Raw genomic sequence first — 23,330 nt, forward strand, 5'->3', positions numbered from 1 at the left:
AGTGTACAACCATACACATGACAGCTGCCCCAACACACCCAGCTCTGCTACATCCACACACAGTGGGCAAAGTTACCTACAGTAGAAGTCTTATATATTTTTTTTTAAGCAACTACCTAGACAGCATTCATGGCTGTGAGGGTAAATGCCTTGCCTCTGATGTGTAGGGGTCATGAGTTCGAATCCCATGACAAACTTTTCTAAAAGTGTTTTTTTTTTTTTTTTAAATACCGGACTGTTACTTTACTGCCACGGGGGAGGCGGGCTATTGGCGCCATGATACTGGCACATGAAGGGGGTAGGAGAGAGGAACTTGATACTGGCACATTAGGGGACAGGGGGAGAGGATGGCACTGTGATATTGTGTTTTGATCACAATGTGTACATTTGGCTCAGTCCGCAGCTACACAAATTACAGCGTGCTAGATTTTCTGTGCTTTTTTTTTTTTTTTTTGGAGGGGGGGGGGGGGGGGGGGGGGGGGTGTTGCAGTGGATCTTGGGTGAGTTCCCACACTTTTTTCCCCTGGACTTGACCCCTGACCTCATACCTATGTGATGCACTGAAGATTGTCGTACACATTCATTCAAACAGACAATTACAATACAACCAAAATATTGATCATTGGGTGAAATTTAAGAACGCGTGATCAGCTTCTCCAATGGACAACACATTATCATCATATATCTAGAAGTCGGCCATGTTAAAAAAAAATATTTGATAGTCACTAATCCACCAGAGATCTTTCTGTAAGAGAACCTTCTAGAAAGTTGACTTGTCCTTGGTGTCATAGAACGTGTTTGACGGCGATAGCCGATATGTATGGCCGGGACGGTTGGGTGGCTCATTCCCAGACCATCCAGTCTTTGACCGTCCACCTACCTCTCTGCCTCACTTTAAGGATCTCTTATCTCCCATTCTATGTGACCTATCATTAGCCATGGATGTCCTGATTGTCGGGAACCTGTGGACCTGCACCGGCCGCTTTCTTAATCACCTACCTTCATTTCCCTCCCGTCTTGGCAGCGATGTTGAGCTGACCTCGTAGAATGATGGATGACGTATGAAATGTAATGTACCAGGCAGATGCTGCGCCAGTTCTCATTATGTTAAGCGCCGCCACAGTTCATAACCATGATTTAGAGCCTACCTGTCCTCTGAAGCTCCAGAGCTGCGGCCTGGACAGAGATAAGAAAGCAGAATCCCTGCCCTGTCATGGACGGCCTCTGGATATAGGAGCATGCTGAGAGTAGTAGTTTAACATGAGCTGAAGTGGCTCAGGGTGCAATTTAATAAACCATTCACCCTGCTAATTTGCAGATGACCACTAGGGGCGCAGTTTCATTGGCCTCTATATCTCTCTGCTTCTTTTATTCTAGGGGCCACTAACTCTTGTTAATTAATGTGAGTACAGTGAGCGCAGTGCGACTTACCTGCACTCGACTCAGTAAACATCTATGGCTTATCAAACTGATAATACGCCATGTATGACACATTGTGATGACTCTGCTGATGGCACTCTCTAATGATAATGAGATAACTCTACTGATCTCAGCCAGTAATGATAATGAAATGACTGTACTGACCCCACCCTCTAATAATAATGAGATAACTCTACGGACCATACCTTTTAATGATAATCAGTTGACTCTGATGACCTCGTCATCTAATAATAATGAGATGACTGTATTGACCCCCACCGACTAATAATAATAATGAGATAATCTACTGACTCCACCCTCTAATAATAATGGGGTGACTCTACTCACTGTGGCCAGTAATGATAATGAGATGACTGTTGACACTGTCCTTTAATGATAATGACCCTGCCCTGTGATCATAATGAGATTACTGTTCTATAACCCTCCCAATTTGCATTACTCTGCTGACCCTTGCCTCTTTTGATAGTGAGATGACTCTGCTTATCATGTCCTCTAAGGAAGAGATGACTCTGCTGACCCTTTCCTCAAATGATTATGAGATGACTCTGTCGACCTCACCCTCTAATAAGAATATGACTCAACTAGCCTCACCCTCTAATGATATTGAGATGACTGTTCTGACCCTATAACGATACTGAGATGACTCTGCTGACCATGTCCTCTATTATTAATGAAATGACTCTGCTGATCCTGTCCTCTATTGATAATGAGATGACTGCTGACCCTCTCCTCTATTGATAATGAGATTACTCTGCTAATCCTGTCCTCTGATAACAAAATTACTTTTCTGACCTTGTCTTGTAATGATAATGGGATGACTCTTCTGACCCTGCCCTGTAATAATAATGAAATGACTCTACTGATCTCACCTTCTAATGATAATGAGATGACTCTGCTGACTCTGCCCTCTAATGATAATAAAATGACTCTGCTGACCTCACCTTCTAATGATAATGAGATGACTCTACTGACCTCACCTTCTAATGATAATGAGATGACTCTGCTGAACCTCACCCTCTAATGATATTGAGTTGACTCTGCTGACCTTACCTTCTAATGATAATGAGATGACTCAACTGACCTCACCTTCTAATGATAATGAGATGACTCTGCTGACTCTGCCCTCTAATGATAATGAGATGACTCTGCTGATCCTGTCCTGTAATGATAATGAGATGACTCTGCTGACTCTGCCCTCTAATGATAATGAGATGACTCTGCTGATCCTGTCCTGTAATGATAATGAGATGACTCTGCTGACTCTGCCCTTTTATGATAATGAGATGACTCTGCTGACCTCACCTTCTAATGATAATGAGATGACTCTGCTGACTCTGCCCTCTTATGATAATGAGATGACTCTGCTGACCTCACCTTCTAATGATAATGAGATGACTCTGCTGACTCTGCCCTCTAATGATAATGAGATGACTCTGCTGACTCTGCCCTCTAATGATAATGAGATGACTCTACTGACCTCACCTTCTAATGCTAATGAGATGACTCTGCTGACTCTGCCCTCTTATGATAATGAGATGACTCTGCTGACCTCACCTTCTAATGATAATGAGATGACTCTGCTGACTCTGCCCTCTAATGATAATGAGATGACTCTGCTGACTCTGCCCTCTAATGATAATGAGATGACTCTGCTGACCTCACCTTCTAATAATAATGAGATGACTCTGCTGACCTCACCTTCTAATGATAATGAGATGACTCTACTGACCTCACCTTCTAATGATAATGAGATGACTCTGCTGACCTCACCCTCTTATGATAATGAGATGACTCTGCTGACCTCACCTTCTAATGATAATGAGATGACTCTGCTGACTCTGCCCTCTAATGATAATGAGATGACTCTGCTGACTCTGCCCTCTAATGATAATGAGATGACTCTGCTGACTCTGCCCTCTAATGATAATGAGATGACTCTACTGACCTCACCTTCTAATGCTAATGAGATGAATCTGCTGACTCTGCCCTCTTATGATAATGAGATGACTCTGCTGAACCTCACCTTCTAATGATATTGAGTTGACTTTTCTGACCTTGCCTTGTAACAATAATCAGACGCTTCTTCTGTCTCTGCCCTGTAATGAGATGACTCTGCTGACCTTGTCCATTAGTGATAAGAGAAGTAGATTATTTTAGTTTTCTTACCGTTTGGCTAATCAATCACATAAATGAGTGTCACATAGAACCTATTATAGCGTGTCATTATCTGATATTTTCCCTTCAAAGTCACATAATTCTGCACCATTAAACATTGGACCCCGCTGCGGCGCGCGCATCCTGAGTGATCAGTGGTATTTTCATCAATTAAAAGCTTCCCTTACAGTTTACAGAATCCAGATCCTATGACAACCCGGTCTGTCTCTGGAGCCGACTTCACAGCTTTTCTACAACAAAGATCTTCCTGCTCATCAAAAGGGTCTTTATGTGTCACATTTTGCAAAAGAAATATTGTTCTTCATAGAGAACATTTAGTAATTTTTTTTGTTATCTTCATTCACTCAGCGCTTATGAGGAAGATACAGTTTTTTTTTTTTAAACTGATTATCTCCTGAAATACTCTGCTGGTTGTCTAATCTGCTCTTTTATCTGTATGTCCGTTTCTATTTCCCTTATCACTCTGAAATACTCTGTTCTGCAGTGGACACTTGTCCTTCCACTATATCACTCTACTCTCAGGTTGTAGAATCACACAAGATTGCCACTTTCATTTCTGAAATACTCTGTGCTGCTGGCTGACCATTTCCATTTGTGTGCATTAACCTCCTCCCATTGTGGCACTGACCCTGCCATATACAGCCCGATCCTCACTAGCATCACTGTGTCCCCACAAGATCAGCACACGTCTTTCCTGAAATCCTCTGTGCTGACGGGAGATCCTGCTCCTTCTACTATGTACGTAAGACTCGGCCTATGACCTCCCACAAGATCAGCAAACTTCTGTCCTTAAATCCTCTGTGCTGCTGTGGACTCTGCTCCTTCCACTATGTAACTCTCAACCTGTGACCTCCCACAAGATCAGCACACTCCTGTGTTAAAATCCTCTGTGCTGCTTTGGATCCTGCTCCTTCCACTATATAACTCTCAATCTGTCACCTCCATAAGATCAGAACACTCCTGTCCTGAAATCATCTGTGCTGCTTTGGATCCTGCTCCTTCCACTATATAACTCTAAACCTGTGACCTCCACAAGATCAGCAAACTCCTGTTGTGAAATCCTCTGTGCTGCTTTGGATCCTGCTCCTTCCACTATATAACTCTCAACCTGTGACCTCCCACAAAATGAGCACACTCCTGTCCTGAAATCCACTGTGCTGCTTTGGGACCCTGCTCCTTCCACTATGTAACTCTCAGCCTGTGACCTCCGCAAGATCAGCACGCTCCTGTTCTGAAATACTCCGTGCTGCTTTGGATCCTGCTCCTTCCACTATGTAACTCTAAGGCCTCTTTCACACTACAGTTTTTTGCGTTCCGTATACGGTCCGTTTTTTGCGTTCCGTATACGGTCCGTATACGGAACCATTCATTTCAATGGTTCCGCAAAAAAACGGAATGTGTTCCGTATGCATTCCGTTTCCGTATTTCCGTTTTTCCGTTCCGTTGAAAAGATAGAACATGTCCTATATTTGGCCGAGAATCACAGTCCGTGGCTCCATTCAAGTCAATGGGGCCGCAAAAAAAACGGAACACATACGGAAATGCATCCGTATGTCTTCCGTATCCGTTCCGTTTTTTGCGGAACCAACAATTGAAAATGTTATGCCCAGCCCAATTTTTTATATGAAATTACTGTATACTGTATTTGCCATACGGAAAAACGGAACGGAACAACGGAACGGAAACGGAACCACAACGGAAGCAAAAAACGGAACAACGGATCCGTGAAAAACGGAACGCAAAACACTGAATGCAACATACTGTAGTGTGAAAGAGGCCTTAACCTGTGACCTCCACAAGATCAGTACACACCTGTCCTGAAATCATCTGTGCTGCTTTGGATCCTGCTCCTTCCACTACGTAACTCTCAGTCTGTGACCTCCACAAGATCAGCACAATCCTCTCCTGAAATCCTCTGTGCTGCTGGGAGATCCTGCTCCTTCCACTGTGTACGTAAGTGTCAGTCTATGACCTCCTAGAGTATTTGCACCCTCCCCTCCTGAAATACTTTGTGCTGCTGGGAGACACTTTACACCTGACTCTACGAGCTCCCCATGTGTTTAGTATCTAGCTTCATGCACACCACAGAATATTCTGACATCTCCACTCCAGGTTCCTTCCCGTCACGATCCTCACGGGGCCCGAGTTGTCAACATTTCTCACTCCGTCGCTATTAAAGCCTCCTAAGTAGCGTGACGGGTACATGACCTTTCATTAAAATGACGCCTTTCAACCGTGTTCATCGCTGCCACCTGTAACTTAAAATGCATCAGCGCCTTCCGAGAGCCATTTCGTCGGCTACATAATGACATCCTTCAGGTGCAGAACCCTGGAAAAGCCACCAGCGAGCGGCTCCTGTACAGGATTAGTGATAATGCCGCAGATTATCTTCATGCAAGTCGTGATTAGTACAGTGTCACTAATTAGGACGAATCCAGAGAAGTGACGGGGGAGGGGACAATCCATGCCGGAGTCTGACGTACAATTTCCTTGGAAACACCCAAGAAACACCAAACTGGATCCCAGAATTAAACTTCCACCCAAAAAAAAATAATAATCACCATATTTTTGATTTGTTGGGCGATGATGGACAATTTGACCAACATTCTGAAATGTAAATGATACATAAATACTAAGTTACGTTCCACATTTGGTCGGCAATTATTGGCTCCTTGTGAACGATAACATAACCAGAAAAATGACCAGTGGCCTCTTAGTAAATTACGGACGTGGTCTTCAAGGACCGCTCAACGGCGACACCACAGAAGCGCACCCAATTCTTCTCCGTGATTACGGATCCCTCACACACATTATAGTCGATGGGTCCGTGAAAGCCACAGACACAACATCCATGTTTGGTCCATGCTTTTCACTGGCATTCAATGGTCAGAGATGCGCTGGAAACTAATCTTCAGCCTAACGGTGTCCATGGAATACGGATGACACGCGAAGGGCAAAAAACGGACCAAACATGGATCCTTCGCAATCATCTTTATGGATGAACCACGGATATTATCAAGGACATGTGAAAGGCTTACATGTTACAAAGAAACAAGTTATGGTTAAAGAGGTTCTCTGGGAATTTAGAAAATAAGGTTACTAAAATACTTAAATATTACTTTAGTATAAATCTATTCCCAAATACCATTTATTAGCTATTATGGCTTATTTTGTCTGGGGAGCAATCAATAGGAGAAATAAAATGGCCACTGTCCTATTAGTGCACACAGAACCTGTCCTAATCACACAGCAGGACGGGTTACCTCAGAGCACTGAGCTAAAAAGCTGCCTCATCCTCCTCTCTGCTCTGCTTGTCAGGGATTATGAGATGATAAGATCTTCAGCTGAATCTCTGTAGGAATGGAGTCCATAAGGAGACATGAAGTACAGAGAGGAGGTGGTGATGTGGCTGATGAGCAGCAGCACTTGTATGCAGTCTCCATTAACCACAGTCTGTCCTGTCTGTACTTCATGTCTCCTCATGAACTCCATTCCTACAGAGATTCAGCTGAAGATCTTATCATCTCATAATCCCTGACAAGCAGAGCAGAGAGGAGGATGAGGCAGCTCTTTAGCTCAGTGCTCTGAGGTAACCATTCCTGCTGTGTGCTTAGGACAGGATTTATGCCATTTTATTTCTCCTAATGATTTCTCCCCAGACAAAACAAGCCGTTATAACTAATGAAAGATGTTTGGAAATATATTTATAATAAAGTAAAATTTAAGTTTATTTTTATTCCTTTAATGTAAAATGGTTACAAAATATAAGAATGTACATAAGTTATGAGGTGAGAATCCCCCCCCCACTCTATTGGTAAATATATATTAAAAAAATCAAACATTTCATTTCTAAAGTATTACATTGTTTCCATTCTATTTAACATTTATTATTGGATACATTAGGATTAGAGAAGACAGATCAACCAAACTGAGATCTCACAAATTATGAATCAGGACATCCTCCACCCCCCACCATTAGCCTCCAGAACGGAGCCACCAGACTTGTCTTATCAGCCGCTTTCGTGTCTCATTGGCCGGCAAATGAACCGCGCCACACATTACAGATAATGCTTGTCTATGGAAGCCAACTCAACCATTCGTAAAGATAACGAGATGTAGAAATACTTTTTAAAGACATCAACTAGTTTAATGACCTCCACTGGTTCCAAGAAGGAAAGAGCCATGGTTACAGCCATGGAATTCGTCACACCAAACTTTGACCTGCTGTATGTAGCATGAAAATCTTAGGCCATCTAGAAGAAGATCAAGCTCCCAAGTACCTTCTCAGAAGGTGGTCATTATTTTCAGAGAGTGGACCATCCTCTTTTTTTCAAAACTGGTGGGTTCCTCAGCTTCTGGCGTTTGGTTCACATCTAGGCCAGGCCAGCAAATAGGTAGCGGTGGAATTTCCCTTTAAAGACTCTTTCTGGGGTTCTCTCCTTCAGTACTATCAGTACTTTGCAGTTATCTGCTCATCAGGGGAGTAATTGTTATCATGTTCCTTCATCCTTACATTATACACATCTCCCATAGCATTCAATATCTGCTATTTTGGCAATCATATAGTTAAGGCCTTGATGATAAATCACATTGTCTCGCTTCCATTCCTTGGCTCCTGGAGAAGACGCTCTTATGATGGACACAATCTTACCCCATAAATCACAGGAAAATCTCAGCCCTGATCAGAGGACGTCATTGAGAAGTCTGTGGAGTCTGGAAAACATGTCCTCCTAGAAAATAAAGCTCTGAGGCATCAAGGGGAGTCAATATGGGTACCCCAAGTGTCAGTGACTGATTATCCTGTACCCCAAGTGTCAGTGACTGATTATCCTGTACCCCAAGTGTCAGCGTCATTATCCTGTACCCCAAGTGTCAGTGTCATTATCCTGTACCCCAAGTGTCAGCGTCATTATCCTGTACCCCAAGTGTCAGCGTCATTATCCTGTACCCCAAGTGTCAGTGTCATTATCCTGTACCCCAAGTGTCAGCGTCATTATCCTGGACCCCGAGTGTCAGTGTCATTATCCTGTACCCCGAGTGTCAGTGTCATTATCCTGTACCCCAAGTGTCAGTGTCATTATCCTGTACCCCAAGTGTCAGTGTCATTATCCTGTACCCCAAGTGTCAGCGTCACTATCCTGTACCCCAAGTGTCAGTGTCATTATCCTGTACCCCGAGTGTCAGTGTCATCATCCTGTACCCCGAGTGTCAGTGTCATTATCCTGTACCCCAAGTGTCAGTGTCATTATCCTGTACCCCCAGTGTCAGCGTCATTATCCTGTACCCCAAGTGTCAGTGTCATTATCCTGTACCCCAAGTGTCAGCGTCATTATCCTGTACCCCAAGTGTCAGTGTCATTATCCTGTACCCCAAGTGTCAGTGTCATTATCCTGTACCCCAAGTGTCATTATCCTGTACCCCAAGTGTCAGCGTCATTATCCTGTACCCCAAGTGTCAGTGTCATTATCCTGTACCCCAAGTGTCATTATCCTGTACCCCAAGTGTCAGCGTCATTATCCTGTACCTCAAATATCAGTGTCATTATCCTGTACCCCAAGTGTCAGCGTCATTATCCTATACCCCGACTGTAAGTGTAATTATCCTGTACCCCAAGTGTCAGTGTCATTATCCTGTACCCCAAGTGTAAGCGTCATTATCCTGTACCCCAAGTGTCAGTGTCATTATCCTGTACCCCAAGTGTCAGTGTCATTATCCTGTACCCCAAGTGTCATTATCCTGCGCCCCAAGTGTCAGTGTCATTATCCTGTACCCCAAGTGTCAGTGTCATTATCCTGTACCCCGAGTGTCAGCGTCATTATCCTGTACCCCAAGTGTCAGTGTCATTATCCTGTACCCCGAGTGTCAGTGTCATTATCCTGTACCCCAAGTGTCAGTGTCATTATCCTGTACCCCAAGTGTCAGTGTCATTATCCTGTACTCCGAGTGTCAGTGTCATTATCCTGTACCCCAAGTGTCAGTGTCATTATCCTGTACCCCAAGTGTCAGTGTCATTATCCTGTACCCCAAGTGTCAGTGTCATTATCCTGTACCCCAAGTGTCAGTGTCATTATCCTGTACCCCAAGTGTCAGTGTCATTATCCTGTACCCCAAGTGTCAGCGTCATTATCCTGTACCCCAAGTGTAAGTGTCATTATCCTGTACCCCGAGTGTCAGTGTCATTATCCCTGCAGGAGAACAAGCTGAGCTGGATGGACGGATGTCTTTTTTACTCTGTACATACATAAGGTGGTCCCTGCAGACTGTCGCACCCTGCACTGTATATTGCTTCTATATACCAGTAATTAGCGCTCGGCATACAGTATATGAGCGGGTACACGGAGCCGGCGCCCGGTGTCTGTCATGTATGGTTTGGGATGCAGCGGGTAGACTTGCCAGTACGAGTTTGGCACGCGCTGGTAATTGGTTAATCAGCTTGTCCACCTTCATTAGCGTTATCCACAGTGTGGAGCGCCGGGAGGTGAGAGAAAGTAAAAGCGTTAGCCGGGAGAATGGAAAGGCAGGAGCTGGGGGATCCCAGTAAGGTGCTCTTACTGAGAGCGCGCGCCTCAGGCTCATGCACACGACCGCATGTATTTTGCGATCGACGACATCCGTGTGCATTCCGTATTTTGCGGAACAGAACAGCTGGCCCTTCATAGAACAGCGCTATCCTTGTCTGTGATGTGGACAATATTAGGACATGTTCTATTTTTTGGCGAAACGGAAATACGGACATATGGAAACGGAATGCACACGAAGTAACCTTTTTTTTTTGCAGACTTATTGAAGTGAATAGTTCCGCATACGGTTCGCAAAAAAACAAAACTGAACTCTCTCTTTTAATTGCAGTCCCATATAAGACCATGAATAACAAGCCAGGACTTCACGCAGACTCAGCACTGCTACATCTATAAAAACAAAACACATTGTGCGCTTAGATCCCACTGCTACATCTGTAGACAGAGCTGTAATATTACTATGTGTGCGGATGTCACCACCATGGGGTCCTGAACACAAGACAAGGGGGGGGGGGGGTACTGATGGCTGCGTCACCCCCCCCCCACCGCCACTCCTTCTCCACATCATGTCCGTCCCATCTTTTTCCGTATATCTGGATGACGGACGGACCCGGCGTACGACCCTGCTGCGACTGTTTTACATTCACAGCATGGATCAGTGAGGACAAATATTTGGCTTCCTTTGTCTTACAAGTCTCCCTGATCCATAGTAAACCTCGGCCGCCGCCGCTTGTTCCGCCGAGGTTTCCAGCTGTCTGCTCAAAGAAACCGGAAAAACACAGAGCGGCCGTGAACCCCGAGTCTTCACGTGTGAGCAATCAGCTGATCAGAGTACTCACAGCAGCACAGAGTGTTTGCAGGACATACATCTGTTAGGCCACCTGCACACGACCGTATGGTTTTGCGGTCCTTTTTAAATGGATCTGTTTTTCAGTTTTCTTGTCTCAGTAGTGTTTCCGTTCCGTTTTTCCTTTTGGGATCTGTTTTTTGCGGATCGCAAACGGAAACGGAAGCATACAATAATGTTTAAACAGTAAGTATATCTAAAAATTGGTCTGGGCATTAGATTTTCAATAGATGGGTCCGTAAAAACGGAACGGATACAGAAGACATAAGGATGCATTCCGTTTTTTTTGCGGAACCATTGACTTGAATGGAGCCACGGAACGTGATTTGTGGGCAATAATAGGACATGTTCTATCTTTGAACGGAACAGAAATACGGAAATGGAATGCACATGGAGTACCTTCAGTTTTTTGGGCGGATCCATTGAAATAAATGATTCCGTATACAAAACGCAAATAAAATGAAAGTAAACAGAAAAAAAAAACGTTTGTGTGCAGAGAGAGAGAAAACAAAGAAAAAAAAAAACGGATCATATGCATAAGGCCCCATGCACACGGCCGTGTTTCACAGCCGTGTGCGGGCCGTGGAACCGCGGCCTGGATCCCTCCTGAGAGCAGGAGCGCACGGCGTCACTGGTTGCTATGACGCTGTGCGCTCCCTGCTGCCGCCGCAATACAGTAATACACTGGTATGATCTATACCAGTGTATTACTGTACTGTGCCGGCAGCAGGGAGCGCACGGCGTCATAGCAACCAGTGACGCCGTGCGCTCCTGCTCTCAGGAGGGATCCAGGCCGCGGTTCCACGGCCCGCACACGGCTGTGAAACACGGCCGTGTGCATGGGGCCTTAGGCCTCTTTCACACTACAGTATGTCCATTTCAGTGTTTTGCGGTCCGTTTTTCACGGATCCGTTGTTCAGTTTTTTTGCTTCCGTTGTGGTTCCGTTTCCGTTCCGTTGTTCCGTTCCGTTTTTCCGTATGGCATATACAGTATACAGTAATTACATAGAAAAAATTGGGCTGGGCATAACATTTTCAATAGATGGTTCAGAAAAAACGGAACGGAAGACATACGGATGCATTTCCGTATGTGTTCCGTTTTTTTTGCGGACCCATAGACTTGAATGGAGCCACGGACCGTGATTTGCGGGCAATAATAGGACATGTTCTATCTTTCAACGGAACGGAAAAACGGAAATACGGAAACGGAATGCATACGGAACACACATTCAGTTTTTTTTGCGGAACCATTGAAATGAATGGTACCGTATACGGACCGTATACGGAACGCAAAAAACGGACCGCAAAACGGAAAAAAAAAACGGTAGTGTGAAAGAGGCCTAAGAGCTTGTTCACACGAACGTATGTGTTCCGTTAATGTGGATCTGCAATACACGGACACCGTTCCGTGTGCATTCTCTTCAATGGGTCCGCAAATCCAGAGATGCGTAACGGAGGCACGGAACGGAATGCTACAAAAGCACTACGGAGTGCTTCCATGGGGTTCCGTTCCGTACATCTATTCTGCAAAAAGATAGAACTTGCTCGATCTTTTTGCGGAACGGAAGGATGCCGACCCATTCAAGTTGAATGGGTCTGGATCCGTCCCATATCCTGCACAAACGTTCTCCGTGCATTGCGGTGCCCAATGCACAGAATGGAACACATACGTTCGTGTGAACAAGCCCTAACTAATGCGACAGGATCCGTTCTTTTTTTCTCCTTCTGCCGCATCAGATGCAAAAACGGAAAGCTGAACAGTGATGTGAACTCGGCCTTAGGACTCTCGCACATGAACAGATTTTCTTTCCGTTTCTGTATGTCCGTTCTGCAAAAAATTAAAAGGATGCACCCGCAGCACAGAGTACTTCAGCTGCAGATGGGAATTGGAGATTTTTATAGTGGAGGGACCAGTGTTTCCAGCAGCACAGAGTACTTCAGATGGAACTTGTGCCGATATTTTTGGACAACACAGCCTTAAAGGTACACAGTGGATGGGGAGCAGCGTTCTCCAGCAGTGCAGAGTATTTCAGGAGAGTAGTATGCTGATCCTATTGAAGTCATAGACTCCATAAAAGTAGAGATAGGCTTCCCCAGCACTCCAGCAGCACTGAGTATTTCAGCTGATATTATGGTATGATTTCCCCAGCCATTAAAAGTCACCCACCCCCTTGAGGACCACTAGAACTAAATAGCGGAGACCACTTCCACTCCTTGAAGACCACACCCACTTTCTTTGTAAATTTGGTAATTTTGTGCAAATCTGGTGCATTTTTATGCCATAAACTAGCCATGCGGTCCAAGAGGGGTGCAGAACCGCCATTGTCCACTAGGTGGAGATATTAGGAGATATGGTGTGGACCAGGCATGCTCAACCTGCGGCCCTCCAGCTGTTGCAAAACTACAACTCCCAGCATGCCCGGACAGACTACAGCTATCAGCCTACAGCAGGGCATTGTGGGAGTTGTAGTTTTACAACAGCTGGAGAACCGCAGGATGAGCATGCCTGGTGTGGACTGAGGGCCCCGCTGGCCCTAATGCTTGATGGATCAGTCCCTCACCATCCCCTGTGAATGCAGTGTGCACAGATCTGTCATCACAAGTAACCAAATATCAGGCTTCATATTAAATACCCTCGCCGTCAGCGCGAGAACAGCAAATCAATACCCTCTGCGCGCCGCAGCAGAGTCAACTCCCCACATAATATTTCATTGACTCAGCAGCATTAGCGGCGGTCTGCGGGGCGGCTCTAAGGTTAAGCATCCGCCAAACACTAGATCATTTATGGATGTGAAAAATCAAGGGAGCGCAGTCATTTACATCCCCCGCAGCCTCAGCTCCATCATAATATGAGGAAACGCTCGACAATCCCATCAATAACGCAATGGATGCAAATCTGCAGCAAGGTGAACCTGCCGGAGAGAAGTCCCCCTCGTGTATTGGGGACTTAAAGGGGAGCTCCACTTTGGACATTCCCTATTTGTCGGAAAGCTTCCCCAGTCCTGCTGCTGGGTCCCTCAGAAATCAGCCGTAATCTGGAAAACAACCTGGCGGAAAGTGTTTCATCCCCCTACAGCGCCTCCGCAGGAGCAACGAAGTATTAGGCCCCTTTCACATGAGCGTGACGGATGCGTTCAGTGAAACTCGCACCATTTTGCGACCTGTGATTGCGTTAAGTTGTTCAGCTTTTTCCACGCCGGTGCAATGCGTTTTGATGTGTTTTTCACGCGCATGATAAAAAAAACCTAAAGGTTTACAAACAACATCTCCTAGCAACTATCAGTGAAAAACGCACTTGCTTCCGGATGCGATGCGTTTTTCACTGACGACCCATTCACTTCTATGGGGTCAGGGCTGCGTGAAAAACGCAGAATATAGAACATGCTGCATTTTAAACGGGTGCATTCACGTCACACATTGCACCCGCGCGGAAAACTCGCTCATGTGAAAGTACCCTAAGGCCCCTTTCACACGGATGAGATTTCCGCGCGGGTGCGATGCGTGAGGTGAACGCATTGCACCCGCACTGAATCCGGACCCATTCATTTCTATGGGGCTGTTCACATGAGCGGTGATTTTCACGCATCACTTGTTGCTAGGTGACAATCGAGATGGAGACCCGATCATTATTATTTTCCCTTATAACATGGTTATAAGGGAAAATAATAGCATTCTGAATGCAGAATGCATAGTACAATAGCGCTGGAAGGGTTAAAAAAATAATAATAATAATTGAACTCACCTTAATCCACTTGTTCGCGCAGCCGGCATCTCTTCTGTCTTCATCTGTGAGGAAAAGGACCTTTGATGACGTCACTGCACTCATCACATGGTCAGTCACATGATCTTTTACCGTGTTGATGGATCATGTGACGGACCATGTGATGAGCGTAGTGACATCATCAAAGGTCCTATTCCTCACAAAAGAAGACAGAAGAGAAGCCGGCTGTGCGAACAAGTGGATTAAGGTGAGTTAAATTATTTTATTTATTTTTTTAACCCCTCCAGCGCTATTGTACTATGCATTAATGTGTATTCAGAATGAGAATGTTTACCGCAGCTTTATGAAAAATGGCTGTAACTTCATGGTAAAGGACAAACTCAGCTCTGCTATATCAATATACAGAATAATAGGTTTGTCACACTTAAAAGCTTTGCATGCGCTACTGCTCAACTGTTCTCTGAACGCCCATAGAAATGAATGAAGCATGCTGGGAATTGTAGTTTCATAACAGCTGGAGTGCCAAAGGTTGCTGATCCCTGCCCCACAGATATAGCAGAGCTCAGCTCGTCAGTATAGACGGGCTGAGTATGTCCTGCTACATCTGTACTTCCAGTATGATAAGAATGATGGTATTTTTTTGCATTTGCACCAGAAGTAACTTATTGAGTAGATATATAAGTGATGGATATGAGTAAGAAGAAGCAGACGCCCTCTCTCCGTTTTTGATATTTAATGCAACCCCATGGGAGTCAGAGTGATTATGGCGAGTTATTACAGCGTCGCGTCCAGGTTTGGCGTCTCTTCGAATATTTTCTTCTTCCATAAATAGGCCGAAATTGAGTTTGTAATGAAAATGTCATTTTCTTCAGCAGAATATTGCGCGTTTGTTACTGTAACTGAGCGAAATGTCACACTTTCAGAGGTTGCTGTAACCTAATTAAAACATGTTGCAAGCTAAGCCTTCCGCGCTCGCCACATGAGGAGTCGCAGCTGCTGGATCAGTGCTGGCAGCCGGCGACCGAATTAACGTCAGCTCAGCAAACACCAGGAGTCACAGACTGGCAGAAAAGTTCTGACGCCCCTGATGGCTGCAACAGAAGTCACCAGGACGTCAGAAACATGATATCGTGTAGACAGAGGTGCAAAACCTGTACCCGGGCCCCCACCTACCATAAAATCTGTACCCGGGCCCCCACCTACCATCCAACCTATACCCGGGCCTCCACCTACCATCAAATCTGTACCCGGGCCCCCACCTACCATCAAATCTGCACCCGGGCCCCCACCTACCATCAGATCTGCACCCGGGCCCCCACCTACTATCAAATCTGTACCCGGGCCCCCACCTACCATCAAATCTGTACCCGGGCCCCCACCTACCATCAAATCTGCACCCGGGCCCCCACCTACCATCAAACCTGTACCCGGGCCCCCACCTACCATCAAATCTGTACCCGGACCCCCACCTAGCATCAAATCTGTACCCGGACCCCCACCTACTATCCAATCTGTACCCGGACCCCCACCTACCATCAAATCTGTACCCGGACCCCCACCTACTATCCAATCTGTACCCGGGCCCCCACCTACCATCAAATCTGTACCCGGACCCCCACCTACCATCAAATCTGTACCCGGACCCCCACCTACCATCAAATCTGTACCCGGGCCCCCACCTACCATTAAATCTGTACCCGGACCCCCACCTACCATCAAATCTCCACCTGGGCCCCCACCTACCATCGAACCTGTACCCGGGCCCCCACCTACCATCAAATCTGTACCCGAATCCCCACCTACCATCAAATCTGTACCCGGGCCCCCACCTACCATCGAACCTGTACCCGGGCCCCCACCTACCATCAAATCTGTACCCGAATCCCCACCTACCATCAAATCTGTACCCGGGCTCCCACCTACCATCGAACCTGTACCCGGGCCCCCACCTACCATCAAATCTGTATCCGGGCCCCCACCTATCATCAAATCTGTGCCCAGGCCCCCACCTACCATCAAATCTGTACCTGGGCCCCCACCTATCATCAAATCTGTGCCCGGGCCCCCACCTATCATCAAATCTGTACCCGGGCACCCACCACCATGTGATATTTTCATTATTGGTGGCTTCTTATGTGGCAGAGGTTCATTTGGGCCTCATCAGTCACCAAGGCCCAGGGGTAACTGCTATTTCCGCACCTTCTACAACTACAATATGGTCTTGGGTCTACATATCATAGAGGAGGTCTATATGCAGCTAGTTTTGGCTCAGCTTTTCCCTGACTCCTTTCTTATGAGGGGTATAAACCATGAGGCTAGCTCCTACAAAAGGCAGAGCCAGGTGGACGGTGCCATCCTAATGGGCAAGCCCCATAGACTCTATAGGAATGGGATAGGGTTGAGTTGAGAATTTCCAGTCTCTGCTTTCAAGATGTGATGGTGCTGGTGGTAGGATCCAGTATGGCCTCATTGCACACATTAGCTACGAGCTCCATCTTTTCTATGTACACCTCAACGTAGGAGTGTTCCATAATACTACAGAATCCTCAGGTGGGCCCATAATAATAAAGCCACCATTGGGTTCAGAAGATAATGTCATAAAATGACCCTTTAGTCCTTGATTATGTATGTCACCATGGGGGATATGAAGCAATGAAACTTTCTGCTTGCAAAAACCTACTTAATAATATACCTAATAAATTCCTCACCATTTGCAAGATCTCTACTGGCTTCCAACCCAGAGGCTGATCCAGACCTACAAATTCTCACAGCTAAGGGTTTGTTACAATTGTATCCAGTCTAGAGAATCCTCCTTGTGGTCTCCAGCCTCCTGCATTTTACCTTCAATTATATTTTGATACATTTTGCATCAACTGATACATTTTGATAATTTGTATACAATTTCCATCCACTGATACATATTATCTTCATAGATACATTTTGATACTTTTGGATACAGTTTATATCTACAGATCCATTTTTGATACTTTTTGCAACATTTTACCTCCATTGATACACTGTACAATTGTAGACTACTATTAGCACAAGAGAGATTTGCTCTCATGATGTGTTTAACTAACAGAATTGCATAGTCTGGATACTTTGTAATAAACCCTCAGCTCTGAAAGCATATCTAGATTAAAGGAAACCTGTCACCATGATTTTGCGCATAGAGCTGGGGACATGGGCTGCTAGATGGCCGCTAGCACATCCGCAATACCCAGGTTCCATAGCTCTCTGCGCTTTTATTGTGTTAAAAAACCGTTTTGAGTGATATGCAAATTACCTGATATGAGTCCTGTAGCCGGAGATGAGTCAAGCGGAAAGGAGCCCAGCACCGCCCCGCGTCCTCCGAATCTCCTCCTTGCCGGCTGACGTCACAGAGCTGGAGCGCCGAAATCTCGCGATGCACGAGCTAGCGCATGCATAGTTCGTTCCCTGTGCTAATGCCAGTACAGGGAATGAACATGATGCCGACACTGCGCATGCGCTAGCTCGCGCATCGCAAGATTTCGGCGCTCCAGCTCTGTGACGTCAGCCAGCAAGGAGGAGATTCGGAGGACGCGGGGCGGTGCTGGGCTCCTTTCCGCTTGACTCATCTCCGGCTACAGGACTCATATCAGGTAATTTGCATATCACTCAAAACGTTTTTTTTTAACACAATAAAAGCGCAGAGAGCTATGGGACCTGGGTACTGCAGATGTGCTAGCGGCCATCTAGCAGCCCATGTCCCCAGCTCTATGCGCAAAATACCGGTGACAGGTTTCCTTTAAATGCAAGGACTAAATGCATCCCAGGACTCTTGGCAGATTGCTGCGACCCCTGAGTAAGAAGCCAATCCTTCCAATGACACAGTACAAGGTGGAAACGCCCTGAGAAGCCACTAATCATTTTCACTGTCCTATGAATGTATAATGGTATTGACATAAAATATCAATTATATAAATAATGCATTCATTAGACTGTAATGAATCTGCATAGTCAAAATGTGACATAAATAATGCATCCCCCGCTCTGCACCAATTGCGGCACAACCAAGTCCGGGCAAGAAAGTGCACAGTCAGAAGTATACTACAAGTCTATGGGTTACACGGAGGGGGGCTTAAGAGGCCTCCCCAACAGCCAAATATCCTGACAATAGGGGTTCTTCAGTGATTGTTCCGGTCACCTATGCATTACTATAATCCACCGAAAAGCAGAGATTTGGAAGATATGATAGTAACTGAGCATGCTCACCAGGTTATTTTGAGATGACCAGACACAGACAACTCTATGGGTGGAAGAGTACATTCTATTCCCAATGTTGCAAAAATGGTCCATATGGGCCCATCAGGGGTGCACCACCAATGAGGCCAGGTGAGGCGATTGCCTCAGGCGGCATCAGGGTAGGGGCAAGAGGGGGGGCAACGGAAGAGCCTTGGGCAATGAGTGCTTTCATTGTGGTGAACGCGTTAGGTTAGGAAATTGGCATGGTAGGGGGGGCATTTCAGTTTTGCCTCAGGCAGCAGAAAGGCTAGTTGCACCCCTGTGGCCCATCTAATAGTTTTAGATCTTCTCTTCTATGGATGAGATAGAGTAGAAACTGAGCTCCAGAGGTGGCCCGGTACCCTGCAACAAATGGAGGAACTAGTATGTTAGACTTCTCAGAAATGGCCTGTTTTTTTTGGCAAGATTTGGGTTGTACATGAGGTGGATCACTTCCAATGATTAGATCAGACTCATATTAAACACATGTTTTCCCTTTATGTTCCCTTATGGACTCTATATGTTCATTTGGCAGACTGGAGAATATGGCAGACATTTCCCCATGATTGGCTTTATTGGTCAAGAAATTAGCGCTTAGGGTAAAGTTGGCTTCAGGCATGCACATAGAGCTACCTCGTGGTAGAATGACCATTATAAGACTTTGCAGACCAATGGAAATGGGTGCTGGCTCCATCTATATATGAGTGATATCTGTGGTCATTGGCGGCAACCCCGGAAACAGTCAAGTCAACAATGAAGAACAATTGTCTGATCCACCCTTGATGATGAAGATATTTGGTGGCTATCACACTTTACCAAACCGTGTAAAACTATCACTTTGTATACCATAAATAGTATGAGAACATCTGAAATGTTGACCCAAGACTTTACTGTATTAGTAATTTACTGTATCTATGGACCAGACTAAAGGGGAACAACATCAGAGCCTCTAATTCGGTGGTCTACAACCTGAGGGTCTTCAGCTGGAGAACCAAAGTTTGGAGACTACTGCTACAAAGAATGCATTTTAATAGTGAAGAACTTTATGACTACCAACTTCCACTCTATAGAGGGGAGAGAAAGCAGACAAGACCATTGAGGTCACTGTGGTCACCGTTAATGGTTGATAAGCAGATGCTCACTCACCAGAAATGTGGCCATTTTTTCTTCATATTTTTTCTTCTCATTAAAGAAATTCAATACAAACTTGGAAACTGCTCACAAAATCCCTGACAAACTGCAATTCACAACACAACCACTGGGGGAACACATACTCTAGACACGTATACCAAAGACGTCTTGTGACAGAGTATCACAAAATCATGTTGTTATATTTTTAAAGCTGGTCCTCTCTCGATACACATGGGTTGAGCGGAGAGTAAACTTAAGGGATGACACGTCTATTTAAAGTAGATGCTGATGGTGGAGCATTTTTAACCCCATGACCTTGCTGGGGATAGTGGGGATTGGTCTGCAGTGCTAGAGTGAAGAACATATGGACTGTAATAAGATTTGAGTTTTTGGATGAGGAAGGTAATTATTACTTGGACTTCAGATGTCTCCCTGGTTCCTCCTACATACAGACGTGGACAAAATTGTTGGTACCCTTTGGTCAATGAAAGAAAAAGTCACAATGGTCACAGAAATAACTTTAATCTGACAAAAGTAATAATAAATTAAAATTCTATAAATGTTAACCAATGAAAGTCAGACATTGTTTTTCAACCATGCTTCAACAGAATTATGTAAAAAAATAAACTCATGAAACAGGCATGGACAAAAATGATGGTACCCCTAACTTAATATTTTGTTGCGCAACCTTTTGAGGCAATCACTGCAATAAAACGCTTCCTGTAACTGTCAATGAGACATCTGCACCTCTCAGCAGGTATTTTGGCCCACTCCTCATGAGCAAACTGCTCCAGTTGTGTCCGGTTTGAAGGGTGCCTTTTCCAGACTGCATGTTTCAGCTCCTTCCAAAGATGCTCAATAGGATTGAGGTCAGGGCTCATAGAAGGCCACTTTAGAATAGTCCAATTTTTTCCTCTTAGCCATTCTTGGGTGTTTTTAGCGGTGTGTTTTGGGTCATTGTCCTGTTGCAAGACCCATGACCTGCGACTGAGACCAAGCTTTCTGACACTGGCTAGTACATTTCTCTCTAGAATTCCTTGATAGTCTTGAGATTTCATTGTACCCTGCACAGATTCAAGACACCCTGTGCCAGACGCAGCAAAGCAGCCCCAGAACATAACAGAGCCTCCTCCATGTTTCACAGTAGGGACAGTGTTCTTTTCTTGATATGCTTCATTTTTTCGTCTGTGAACATACAGCTGATGTGCCTTGGCAAAAACTTCGATTTTTGTCTCATCTGTCCACAGGACATTCTCCCAGAAGCTTTGTGGCTTGTCAACATGTAGTTTGGCATATTCCAGTCTTGCTTTTTTATGATTCGTTTTCAACAATGGTGTCCTCCTTGGTCGTCTCCCATGTAGTCCACTTTGGCTCAAACAACGACGGATGGTGCGATCTGACACTGATGTTCCTTGAGCATGAAGTTCACCTTGAATCTCTTTAGAAGTCTTTCTAGGCTCTTTTGTTACCATTCGGATTATCCGTCTCTTAGATTTGTCATCAATTTTCCTCCTGCGGCCACGTCCAGGGAGGTTGGCTACAGTCCCATGGATCTTAAACTTATGAATAATATGTGCAACTGTACTCACAGGAACATCTAGTTGCTTGGAGATGGTCTTATAGCCTTTACCTTTAACATGCTTGTCTATAATTTTCTTTCTGATCTCTTGAGACAGCTCTTTCCTTTGCTTCCTCTGGTCCATGTCGAGTGTGGTACACACCATATCACCAAACAACACAGTGATTACCTGGAGCCATATATATAGGCCCAATGGCTGATTACAAGGTTGTAGACACCTGTGATGCTAATTAGTGGACACACCTTGAATTAACATGTCCCTTTGGTCACATTATGTTCTGTGTTTTCTAGGGGTACCATCATTTTTGTCCATGCCTGTTTCATGAGTTTATTTTTTTACATAATTCTGTTGAAGCATGGTTGAAAAACAATGTCTGACTTTCATTGGTTAACATTTATAGAATTTTAATTTATTATTACTTTTGTCAGATTAAAGTTATTTCTGTGACCATTGTGACTTTTTCTTTCATTGACCAAAGGGTACCAACAATTTTGTCCACGTCTGTATAATCACCCATACATCACTGGTCCATATTTCATGTCTTTCTATAAAAAATACTTAATATTTCCAAAAATATTCAAAAAAAAGTTTTCCTCCTGGTTGCTCTATACACATGATCTTAGCACCCATAAGACACCAGGCACGTGACATTGCAACAAGGATCGGTCTCACGTCTTGACATTGTGCCTCCAATCAACAACTATTCACTTTTTCCACCTTCTCCTCCAAAACCTAAACAAACAATGTTTGGTTCTGCAGAAAGTGATACATTGTATCAGCCTGACGACAGGGGGGCGTTCAGTGCGCTGCGTCAGCAGTGAGAGTTCAAGCATATGCATATTTCTATTATAATAATCCCTGCAGTCAGCGCGACTACCTCTTGTCACGGTTAAATAGGCAAAACCAACCCCCAACCTTTTGTAGATGTTACTGAAAGACGAGTAATTATTCTGCATCTCAGATATTAAAGAGAAGGATATTATTCAGGAATCACATCCGCCCTCATTGTTCTCATATGTGTCAAAAAATGTACTAGAATTTCCTGAATTGTGCCTCATTTTCAGAGGTGTACTTAACCCTTAAGGCATGGCTGGCGACTGCCTGGGACCTGGGGTGGCATAGAAGTGTTTCCCCCAGAGGCAGACCACCGAATACATATTTACATATCTACCATTAAAGGGTTAACATAGATCTAGGGCACATATGTGCTCAGAACAGTCAATGATATTAAAATTCCTGAGGTCATTCTCATTTCTAGAATCAGTGTGGGAATGACCTGGGATTACAGAAGAACATTCTCACAAATTGACATTTGGCTCAGACTCGGAGAAAGAGAAGACGGATATTACACAGTGTGGATTATTAATATATTGTAAGAATATGTATAATGCCGTGACCCCTGTCCCTAAACTGTTTTGCGCACGTGAAATGACAAGCAGCAGTGATTAAGGCTAAAATGTCATACAAAAGTATGAAAATCCCCTTCCTGAAGAATCATAATCTGGCAGAACATGATAATTAAAATTACCGTTGGAAGCCCTCAGGTCATACTGATATTTAGAAAACCCAATGAACATAAAGGACAGTATTATTGTAGTTATATTCTTGTACATAGGAGCAGTAATATAGTAGTTATATTCTTGTACCTAGGAGCAGTATTATAGTAGTTATAT

The 23,330-nt window shown here is 44.8% G+C and overlaps 1 protein-coding gene across 2 annotated transcripts in view; it reads right to left on the reverse strand.

Annotated features, from left to right (window-relative positions):
* LOC122930659 (limbic system associated membrane protein) overlaps window positions 1-23,330 on the reverse strand; it is a 681,978-nt gene that overhangs the window by 388,773 nt on the left and 269,875 nt on the right. The gene's annotated exons all lie outside the window — the stretch shown is intronic.

The sequence above is a fragment of the Bufo gargarizans genome, chromosome 3 (genome assembly GCF_014858855.1).
Source record: "Bufo gargarizans isolate SCDJY-AF-19 chromosome 3, ASM1485885v1, whole genome shotgun sequence".
NCBI lineage: Eukaryota > Metazoa > Chordata > Amphibia > Anura > Bufonidae > Bufo > Bufo gargarizans.